General features: G+C 55.5%; 1 protein-coding gene across 4 annotated transcripts in view; it reads right to left on the reverse strand.

Annotated features, from left to right (window-relative positions):
* The window catches only part of Cntfr (ciliary neurotrophic factor receptor), a 38,226-nt gene extending 26,932 nt beyond the window's left edge, over positions 1 to 11,294 (reverse strand). Inside the window, exons 1-2 of one of the 4 annotated variants that reach the window (XM_026786692.1) lie at positions 11,206 to 11,294; positions 2,131 to 2,233 (exon numbers count right to left, since the gene is read on the reverse strand). The gene's annotated coding sequence lies outside the window, so the exon portion shown is untranslated. Of the gene's footprint in view, positions 1 to 2,130; positions 2,234 to 10,588; positions 10,884 to 11,205 lie in introns of those variants that run through there. The other 3 variants (XM_005362028.2, XM_005362027.3, XM_013351953.2) reach the window with 3 other exon arrangements.
* Between the last annotated feature and the right edge of the window lie 357 nt (positions 11,295 to 11,651).

The raw sequence follows: 11,651 nt of genomic DNA on the forward strand, positions 1-11,651 counted from the left end.
ACACACACACACACACACACACACACACACACACACACACACACTTCTTGCTCTACTTGCCCAAGCCTCATTCAGGAGGGCCAAGCTCCTGGGGTACCAGAAAGCTACCCAAAGGACTCAGCTACTCACATAGTAGCGGGCCAAGACAGCAACTAGGCCTTGGGCCGGTCAGGCTCGCACACCCACGCATGTACACGGGAGCACATGAACACATTTGCACACACTGGCACGGGGACGGACCAGGCAGCCGGGGATGCTCACCAAGGGCCACATGCCCCTCCCCTCGCCCCCGTGGGGGAGGGGTGATAAATATTTAAGGGGCTTTTAGCTTAGAAGGGGCTGAAGTCGGGGGAGGGAGGGGGATCCACGCTGTCTGATTAATGGGGTTACGGGCTTGGATCAATCTGTCCGCCTGCCGCTCCCTCCTTCCCTCCTCCTCCCTCCCTCCGCCTAATGCGCTTTATCAGGAGACGTTTTTCTGACTTGGCAGCGTCGGGCGTTTTAAATAGACCCATTTAGAGCTCGGGTTGGGGGAGAAGAAGGGGGGGTGGAGTGAGACAGAGATTGAGACGGGCAGGGAGACAGAGACAAATAGGGGGAGAGACGCCCGGAAGAGAGAGACAGGGGAGAGAGAGAGAGAGAGAGAGAGAGAGAGAGAGAGAGAGAGAGAGAGGAGAAGATGCAGAGGACCGAGAGGGGAGAAGACTAAGGGTGAAACTCCTGGGGAGGCCGAGATGGAGAGAGGTGATGGTGGGAGGCCATAGCAAAGGTGGGGGCTGCCGAGCAGAAACAAACACAAAAAGACAGAGAGGAAAGCAGACACCAGCAGCAGCGGAGACCCAGGGAGAGGCTCTCTGCAAGCAAGGGCTGAGTGCTAGCCTGGGAGACAGCACATATCTTTTATTTCCAAAAACAGTTTTTCATCCACTTTGTTAAATTAGAAAACTGTTTTTAAAGCGGGGCTGGAGGTGCTGCTGGGGGAGGGAGGACGGAACTGCCAAGCCCTCCCTCCTCAGCCTCCTCAGCCCCACAGAAGCTGCTGCAGCCTGAGCCCCTGGGGTGTCTCCAGCTCCCCTGCTCTCTGCGATCCTCCGAGATCCCCAGGGACAGGGTCAGGGCATCTGAGCTACTGTTCACTGGCAGGAAGTCCTTCCTGCTGTCTGGCCTCAGTCCCTCTTGCTGCAGGGAGCTCATTTTTTCTCCTGAGCACCATCTCCTCCTCAAGGCTCCCTCCTAGCTTCCTACAGGGCTCCCAATCGGGAGGGGTATGAATTATGTCCTCTGATGGCCCAGCAGTCTGTTGTCCTCACAGGACATCAGATTCCCGGGTACACCCAAAACATCACCTATTATTCTGCAAGTCCATTTCCTAGCCCCTCCCGATATGAGCTGCTAACACAGGCCTCACCCACTTCCTTGGATCCTAACACTACAGCCATCTTCCTTCCTCTTCTGGGCCCTGAACCACCTAAGTTCCCTGTAAGGCCATGTGCCATGCTGAACTGCAGTGTGATCAAATGTCCCGCCACATTGGGATACCCCACTTAAGAACATCCTTAACATGAACTCCTGGTTTTGAAGGGTTGGTGTCCGCTCCCCCCCTCCCCGGAAAGCAACCCCCCCCCGGCAACCTACCCACCCCCCCAGCACCCCAAGCCGGGAAAATGGCCAGTCTGTTTGGGAACTGAGATGAAAAGCCTAGCCGGCCTTTGTGGGCTTCTGGCCTTTGTAGGCCTTTGGCGGGTTTTGGACAATAGGCCCTTCCGTTCCGCTTCAGTGCCTCAATTCCTCAGATGCCCCCACCCCGGGGCTGCCAATCCAGGGGCCTTGCCTGGCTTGAATGAGAGGCAAGGGGAGTCAGGTTCAGAAGATTTGGGGCCTTCCCACCTGCTGGTCCACCTCCTCCTAGCTCAGCTGCTCCCCGAGGGCCAGGGAGATGGTTGAGGGGGGAGAAGGATGTGGAAGACACGAAGAGAGCAACAAGCGGTCCTAAATCCGGCCTTTTGCAGAAGTATATTCTGACCTGGTGGTGCCCTTTCCTGTGTGGAAGGGGACATGTCCCTTTCCTTCTCGGGGTCTAAACCAGGGGCGTGAAGGGCCTCCAGCCCCACCTGGGCTCTCAGCACCTACCTCTTTAACACCAGTTGTACTGCAGGCACATCAATAGTATCCTCTCCAGACCACTCTTCCCGGGACTTCCAACACCAAGAGATCAAGATGGTGTGGCGGGTCTCTAGAAGGGCAAAGGACACAGGTCAGGTCTCAGGGAGCTCCTTCCATCCTCACAGGCCCACTGAAGGGGAGACTGGCCATCTCGAGGTTCTTATCTGGGAAAGGGAAGCAGGGTTTCCTTGGAGCACTGTTTTAGTGATTCAGCACAAAAACGTAACTGTAGGACTTGGGATGTCTGCTGAAACAAGAGCCTGAGCCATTGCCAGTGGATGAGCTGGGGCTACAGCTCTGTGAGAGTGTGTACCTAGCGTGGGTTCCCCAGCACTGCCCGTCCCCGCAAGCTAGCTGTTATTATCATATATCTGCAAGAAGCAGATATGCCTGGAAGAGAAGAAAACAGTATAGCGTTCCTCTACCGTTTCCTTGCTGACTTCAGTTCTAAACCACAGGGAGAAACAAAGGGCACAAGACAGGCCTGACACCACTCACAGATACATACCACAAATTCCCACAGACGCAGGGCTCAGATGGAAGGACCTCCCCGCCACACGCGCCTGTGCAAATACACACGCACGTTTACACACACACACACACCAAGCACTGTGGCATCATTCTGATACCCTCCCCATCCCCACTACAATTTGCTGAGCATCTACCAAGTGCCAGGAAAGGCTATGCTCATCTGCACCATCCCCTCTTGGTGATCTCTCAAGAGCTAGGTGCTAATAGTCTTGCCACTTGACAGCTAAAAAGTAACCTGGCGTTCAAAGATGTTAAATAACTCAGACAAGACTGTGGAGCTGATCACTCCTGGAGCCTAGGGTGGAGTCAGTACCCCCTTCTGAAGCCTTATTTCTACCAGCTTGCCTCTGTGGCTCCCACCCATTTACACAGTGCCTTTCCAGAGCTACACACAGCTAGGATTAGTTCTTCATGCCTGCAGTGCCGGGGAACCTGTGCAAGGACGCACGCTCACCGAGTTACACCCGTGGCCCGCCAACTAGGAACTGCTCAGGGCCTTGGCACGGAAGACTTTATATTAAGTCCTTAACTGACTTCTGACTTCTTGTTTTTCAGACAGTCTCTTACTATATGGACCAGGCTAGTCTAAAATTCTCAAGAGAGCTTCCTGCCTCTGCCCCCCAAAAGTGTGTGCCACTACACCCAGCTTAGCTTACAGATATTCTTCCTTTTTATAAATTTTTGGTGTGTTTTTTTTTCTTGAGACAAGGTTTCTCTATGTAGCCTTAGCTGTCCTGGAACTCACTCTGTAGACTAGGCTGGCCTCGAACTCACAGAGACCCGACCGCCTCTGCCTCCCGAGAGCTGGGATTAACGGCGTGCACCACCACTGGCCTGCATCTTCCTTTACTTTTTGTAGAACTGTCTGCTTTATTGTTTCATGTGTCTGAGTATTCTGCCTGCATTTGTGCACACCATGTGAGTGTGCACACTCCTGGAGCTCGGAAGATTCCCTTGGGACTGGAGTTCCAGGGCCACATGAGCCGCATGCGGGTCCTGGGTCTTTTGTGAGAGCAGCAATGCTTTTAATAACCACTGAGTCCTGTCTCCAGCCCTTAACTTGTGTCATGTGTGTGCATGCTAGGTGTGTATATGTATGTGTATCACATGCATGCAGGAGGCTGCAGAAATCAGTAGAGGCATCAGACTCCCTTAACGGAAGTCACAAGCCATGTGGGTGCTGGGACCTGAACCCGGATCCTCTGCAGGAGCAGGAAGGAGCCTCTTCCAGGCTGAGTCATCTCACAAACCCCTTAACTTACATTTTTGTGCTGAATCATCAAAACAGCATTCGGCGACAACCTTATTTCTATTCTATCGTGAGAACCCTGAGACTGCAAAAGCAGCTTGTCCCGAATCACACAACTGGCCACTGGCAAGGGCCCTGGGAGTTCAGGGTTGTCGAAAAGCTTCCATGAAATCTAGCCACTCAATAGACCCCTCGCCTTCTACAAGTTCCCAGGAGATATCCAGGGTCTGACTGCTCCCTCAACAGGTCCCAGAATAAATCTGCCAAAGGTATGATTAGGGGCCTAAATGCACGCTCATGAGGAAAAGGACTCTGTCATGGAATCCTGCCCAGAAACCAGAAACATCACTAACCAGAAAAGGCCAGTAACTAAAACAGCGTGTTAGAGAGACAGGCTGGCTGGTGGTGACAGATACCAACACACCAAGGCCCAAAGAGAGGGAGATGGAATACAGGCAGACATCGAGCAGAAGAACGACAGGTAGCTTGACAGAGACAATAGCACAGAGGGGACAGGCTAACACGAAAACAAAGACTGATACGCACTGATATACAGACACAGACAAATATAGAGCCATCTGACCTTCACTAGAAAAAAAAAAAAAGCCAGCTAGGCTCAAGCTGCCTGTGTGTGGCATGTATGTGCGTGTGTGCGTGTTGGGAGAAGCATGCAGTATCGCAACGCACATTACACCAGCTGCTTCCAGCAATTTCATCTGATTAATAATAAATGCCCTGTAATTACAGCTACTCCCCCAGCCCTTCTTCCTGTTTTTTGTCAGCTGCCGCCAGGCCAGCCCCCTCCCTCCCCACCGCTAACCCCTGACCCTCTCCAGCCTCACCTGCAGCTTTCGAGGAGGAGACTGAGAATGTGAGCTGACAGGCCAGATTCCCGCTCTGCAGGGGGCCACCCATCTCTCTAACTTGGCCCAATGCCCTCAGGTGCCAAGGCAGACGTCATCCCACTCAGTCTCACGCGTACCTCCCCCACACCTAATGTGGCCAAGGGGCCCAGGCTGAGATGCAGGCAGGTGAATTCTCACGCCTACCATAGGCATAGGTTTAGAGTCAGGCGGCACCACCCACACTTGGTCTCAAAGGAAAGGGGCACCAGGACAAGGGACCTCCAAACCCCACTCCGGCGCTCCGACCACTTGTATACCCTCCAGCTTTGGATGCTGGGTGGTTCTGGCTCCCCACCCCTCAGTGCCTCCCTATGCCCCCCCCCACCCACCCAGTGTACCTCCTTACAGGCCTCCCACCCTAAAGCTCCAAAGCATGTCTATCAGAATCAGCTGCGGGTCTGCGCTGATCTGTTTCTAATCGCTGGGGCCTGGTTCACGCTTGCCCCCCCACCCCAATATTGATTCCATTATTTGGAGAGACATTGACGTCAGGGGCCTGGATGGGTGCCAAAACCGCCTTCTCTCCAGGCCTGGGCCAGGGCCCAGCCCCCCCATCCTGCAATTTCACGGAGGGGCCTGGAAAGGTCACGGGCCAAGGTCACGTGGCATCTGCCTTCTGATACTGGACCCCTCTTGCCTTTTTTTGGGACCACCATGCAGAGTACTCCCTCCTTCTGAGGAGAGGGCCACACAAAGGCCTGAGGTCAGAAGTGAGGTAGAAGTCTACAAAAGGGGGTCTTAAAACCCTTGCTGGAACTCTGCGCGAAGAGGGCCGTGGATGCCCAGCGCCTCAGAAGAAGGTACTTAGGGAGTCTGTTTACTTACCACACACTTGCTCAGAACTTGAAAAGGTGCCTACTGACAACTTAATGTTTAGTTCTGGGTGCTCTCGGCCTGCTGAGGAGGGAGCCTTGCGGTGTTTATGACCACCAAGTGCCCTGAACGCTGCCACAGTCTGACTAATTCACACAACTGATTTTATAAACTTTTGCTCTGTACAAATCAAAGGCTCCGTCTCTCCTGCATTTCCCACCCGAGCACGCTCAGCTTCCCCACGCTCACATCCACCTAGCTTTCCCTAGGAGACTCTCACTGTAACGTGGGTGTGAGTCTCTCCTTTTCTCTCTTCATCTAAGGTGCAGCCATGCTCACACTGCCCCCCGTAACTCCCAGGATCCAGGAGGACTGAGTACTTCTAAGGTCCAAATGCTGTGTTCTCAGACATTAATAATCAATATGGACAGTCCACCCCGCCTGAAGCAGCTACGAGGCTTCAGAGCCAAGTTTTGGTGACTCGGATCTGGGCTCCATTCTCTGGACCTACAGGGAGTGAGGGGATACATTCGACACTATTCCATCATCAGAAAAATCGCCTAGGTGGGGAGGGGCAGAATGACCTCAATCAGCGCCTCAGGACCAGGTTACTGTCCTGTTGCTCTCAATCAGACCTAACGAAACAAGTGTCTAATTTCTACCCTCATTCTTAAGCAAAGGGAAGCTTTTCCTATTTCTAACTTGCAAGTCACTCATAGACCCTGTGGACCAAAGAGGGCTGTATAGAGGAGCTGCTGGGCCTCGAACCCCAAACTCTTCTCCCCATAATCAGACCTCAACATGTATTGAGAACCGACTTCCTGCAAATACAGTGCTGCTCACAAGAAGCACCTGGTTAGACGTAAGAGAAAAGATGCTGTTCTCCTACTATATACCCATCTGTATCACAGCAGGTACAGTGCAGAAGCAGCCAGACCCAGAGCCCATTAAGTTCACAGGCAACTCTACCACCTCGCTGAGCTACGCACGGCAAGAATACATCGGGGTTTGGCTGGACACTGCTCTGGGAGATCTGTCCTACAGGTTCAGGGGCTCTCCAGCCCATTCTCCGCCACACAGGTCCTGGTAAGTCACCACCACGGTCTAACTTCAGTTGCTTCTGCCATAGCCCCAGCCCCTCCTTTCACCCTTTGGCAGCCAGAGTTCCTGCCTCTGGGGACCCCCAGCCCATACTTAAGGGGCTCCCCTTGCCTGTTGCAAAGATAAAGGGGGACAATGACCCCTTGCCCTTCACCCATAGTCCCTTCCCATAGGAAACCAGAGCCTACGTGGGTGTGGTCACCCAGGGCCACGGGAGTTCCCCCACCCGGTAATGGTTCTGGAGGAGGGGTCAGTTCACTTCAGCCTTCTTGCTTTCTGGGACCCCCCCCAACCAGGCACACATGGTCCCCCCCCACAACCAATCTGCATTTCAAAGAAAATCCACTCCATATGTTTCCGATTCATTTACACTTCAACTCGCCATGGGGGGGCAGAGTGCAGGACGCCTCGCCTCCGAGCCCCCTCCCCCCCATAGGGGAGCTGGAGAGCACGTGTCCAAAGGGGTACATCCTTCAAGGCTGTGGAACAGTTAAAGCCTGACCACCTCAGCCTGATGTGTCTCCTCCAGGGACCACGGCTCTACTGTATAAGCTCCTAGGGGTGGGGGCAGTATGCCTCGGGTGGCCCCGCCCACTCACCTCCACAGTGGGCTTGTGAACTCTGGGATCATTTCTCTAAGGCAGGTAAAGTCCCAGGGCTGGCTGCAACCCAGACTCCCTAGGGCTACTGTTCTTTCAGGGAGCATGCACGGGTGGCGGGGGAGGGGGACAGGGAGAGGGGGGAGAGTTCCTGGGTAAACACTGGAGCCAGGAGGCGGACAACATGGCCCCTGCCCTTCTCCCAGTGAGCAGCGGTAGAAAGAGGACAGGCGGCTCTCCTCTCTCAGCATCACAAATGCAGCACCTGGGAACTTTCCTGGTGCACCCCATCCCCCCCCCCCGCAGGATGAGTGGGTTGAGGGAGGGATGTCTGGGGAGGACAAGAGCCTCATTTGCCCCCACCTCACCCCGCTCCTTTCCTCCAGGGAAGTGGTGCCCACAACTATTTGAGGAGCATGTACATGGCACATGAAGGAATCTGACGGTTCACTGACCCTCGTACCAACAAACCACTCAGACATCCTGCCGAGGGCTTAGCTGGCTGTGGAAGGCTGCTAGGGAGGCTTGACCAGTCAGCGTTTCTCACCACCGTAACCAAAAGTATGCCCCATCTTCATCCAGTCTTCAGGATGGCTCTGTTTCCGCTGCCTTGGTTGCCCTGATGCAGCACCACAACCCGAAGAAAGACACGAGCACACACGTGACTAAGTCTATGTTCCAAACCGGAACTGTGAACATCGCAATCTTAGTGAGGGTCTGAGTACGAGCCACAGGACAGAAGTATGAGTTTTGTGTAAGCACCCGGCTCTAACGTCAGTCTGAGTGAGAACTCTGCAGCCCGAGTGTGGGTTTCTTTTGTTTATTCCTTTGGCTGGTTCTCTGGCAGTGCTGGAGACCCAAGAACTAAGGTCCTGAGGTGTGCTGGACTGTAGGCCCCAGGGGGTCAGAAAGTGAGCACAGAGAGTTCAACGGAGTCCTGGGAGCCCCAGACAGTTCCGTGTTAAACAGTGTGAGCTCTTGGCCCTCGAGGCGGTCGGTCTGGGTGTGAGTCCAAGCTTCCCTTTTTAAGGATGAATGTTAACCCCACGGTGTCTCTGTAGATCCAAGTGTTCCATCCCTGCGCTACAGTCTACTCGATCTACAGGACAGAAAGAGAATCCGTAGTGTGGGCACATGAGTTCTATTATGAGTCTGAGTAGGAGCTCTCAGATCCTTCTGTGGGTCTGAGTGTGAGTCAGGATCGCCTGAGCCGGAGGGAAAGAGTCCAAGGCTACCCCCCTCAAGTTCAACGCTTCGATTCCCCATGTGAATCTGAGTGTGAACCAAAGGTCCTCATATGAGCATTGCTGAATCTGAATGTGAGCAGAGATGAAAGTCAGAGCGTAAATGCCACAGAGCATGTGGGCCTGACTCGAACCGCAGAGTCCCAAAAGAGTCCTCGAGTTCACATATGGGCTGTCCCCCCACCCCGCTGCACCCCCTGACAGCCCTCACTGTCCTGGAACTTGCTCTGTAGACCAGGCTGGCCTTGAACTCACAGAGACGCATCTGCCTCTGCTGGGATTAAAGGCGTGTGCCACCCGCCTGGCTGGGTCCCATGCCTCTAATCTCTGTGAGCCAGAACCTCAGGATAAAAGCGTCAATCTGAAGAAGCTCCATGGTTTTAGGAGGAGTCAAAGTACTAGTCCTTGAGCCCCAGCGAGCTTCCGTGGGCTAGCTCTAAGTCTCCACGTAAACGTACAAGCTAAAGGGTAGAGATATATATGCAAGTATGAGCCCCACATGAGAGCAGACCCAATAGGAGAGCAAACCCCAGGAAGGAAATGTAAATCTGAACGTGAACCCTGCTGTCCTGGTGTGATTCTGAATGCAAATCCATGAGTGTAATCCCCCAAGTCTCTGGAAGGAGTTTAAGTGTTCCAGTGTGAATCAGAGTGTGAATTCCAGAACCCCAGGAAGTCTTGAGTGTGAACTTTAAACTCTTACTCTTTGGGTAGACTCAGTCCCAACTGGAGTATCAGTTCTGACAGGGGCTGAACCTTTAGCTCCATCTTAATCCTTCCTAGAGCTGCAGGAACCGACAGAAAGGATTTGTGTGGGCTGTTAGAGTGGAGATAGGGGCAAAACATGAGACTCACCGTTCGGTCACCTCCCAGATCCAAGCTAGCCCTGCATCTCCACGTAATGACAGACACCCTGGTTAGATGCACAAAAATACACCCTATGTTTCACTCCAGAACCCACAACTGATGCACAAACACACTCAGTATTCCCAACTCTTACCACCTTGGTGAATATGGCACACAAATACATCCTGTGACACAGACACAAATATATCACAGGCACAACAACTTGTGTTAAAGACACAGAATACAGACCCACACCCAGTGTTGCCGACAAGATAAGGTGCCAGACACGCTTGCACACACACATACATACATACATACATGCGGGGGTGAGGGGGAATGAATTCTCAAACAGAGAGACTAGACAGAAAAAAAGAAAATCCTGAATTTTCAACAAGGCGTGAAATAGTCCTGCCCGCCTGAAGCTACTGGAGGGGGAGGGGGCCCGGGGAGCCAGCGAGCTAGACGCTGGAGAAGCTCGGCAGAGAAGAGGAGTCGAGGAGAGCTGTCCGTCTGGTGACCTCCTCGCGGCCCAGCCCCCCACGCACCGGGAGATACACTACTCTGAACAACCTGGGGACACCCAGCCGCACCGGAGAAGGCACACATGGGCAGACTCACAGAAGAGACGCTTGGGGGTATGCCACAGGCATGGAATCACACAAACCAGAGGACTTACAAAGAGACACACTGAAGGGGACTCACTGCGTGGAGATACATCTAGGCGGACTCATGAGAAAACCACAGCAGGATCATACCGACACACACACACACACAACACACGCGGATTCACACGGAGACCTGGGCACTGGAAGAAGCGCAGCCATCCTTTTACACTCCCGGGCACTTTCAAGTGCAGATTTTTTTTTTTTTCTCTCCGAAAAAGAAGCAAGCTTTGGGTGCGTGGGGGGCCACTGAAATCCCCCAGCTCTAGAATTTTCCCAGACCCCGTGCATGCTGCTCAAGGGTGGGAAGAACAGGGACACTAGGACCAACCGCCCCGGCCACCTCCCTCCAACCGGTTGCCCAGCTTCACCAGCACCACCACGCCCAACCCCTGGCACTCCCGGACGTGGGGGCTGCTGCTCGTGCGCCCCCGCCCCCGAGTTTGCGGGCAAAGTTTCTCATGAACTTTCCTACCTCCCCCGATCGCGGGGTCCACGCGTGTCCCCTCACTCTCTCTACCCGCGCGCACGAGGGCCGCGGGTCCGCGGGTCTGTCCGCCTGAACGTTCGAGGGTCTAGCCTCGCGCAGACGGCCACGGAACACTCACCGCGCCCTCGAGCCACCAGGGCTCCGCGCCGCGCCCTTCGGCCGCTGCAGGCGGAGAGCGAGGCAGGAGCGCGGAGCGAGCACCGCGGCCGGATCCCACTGCCGAGCCCCGCGCCGCGCCGGCTGGAGCCGCCGCCTCCACTGCCGCCGCCGCCGCCCGCTCTGCACCGGCTCCTCGGCTCTCCGCGGCTTTAACCCCCCCATCCTCCTCCCTCCCTCGCGCGCTCCCTCCCTCCTTCCCTCGCCCATGTGACCGCGGGCGCCCGCTCGGCCGCGCGCGCCCTTGCTCCCCTCCCCCTCTCGCCTTGTCTCCCCGCGCCTCCGCGGCAGCGCGCCACGACCCCCCTCCCCGCCTCGGCCCCCGCGCGCCCCCGCCTTGGCACGTTCCCGCGCCTGGCACACGCGGCACGCTCGCGGGGGCACGCTCGCCCGCGCAGGCCTGTGAGCCCCCACTCCCACTAGCCCCGCGCAAGCAGGCGCCCTACCCCCCGCTGGCACGCTCGCCCGCACTGGCACGCGTGGCCCCCTCGCGTTCGCCCTTTCTCCAGCGTGCCCTCAGGACGCCTATGGACCCTGTGCTTCACGCGCAGCCCGGGCCGCGAGTCTCGCAAACGCGCGCGCACACACCCACACCCACTCCGCCCGCTCTCCTAGGGCGGCGGGGCGCGCACCCACCCCCGGGATCGCTCAGCACACTCTCAGCTTTGGCCAGGTCTTTCCTGCACACACTCTCGTCCGTTCCGCTCTTTGGTGTCTCGCACCGACGCTCTGGCACACCCGAGATCAACTCCAGGGTCCTTCTAGCATCCCCGAGGAGTACGAGGCAGAGCCTCCCAGTGCCCGCGCAACCAGCCCTCTCCTCCCCTGTCCTACCACACTCATCCTACCACACTCCTTCCTAGTCCCTCGTCTGGGGGTTAGCGGGCTTTAC

This window comes from Microtus ochrogaster, linkage group LG5 (genome assembly GCF_000317375.1).
Source record: "Microtus ochrogaster isolate Prairie Vole_2 linkage group LG5, MicOch1.0, whole genome shotgun sequence".
Classification (NCBI taxonomy): Eukaryota; Metazoa; Chordata; class Mammalia; order Rodentia; family Cricetidae; genus Microtus; species Microtus ochrogaster.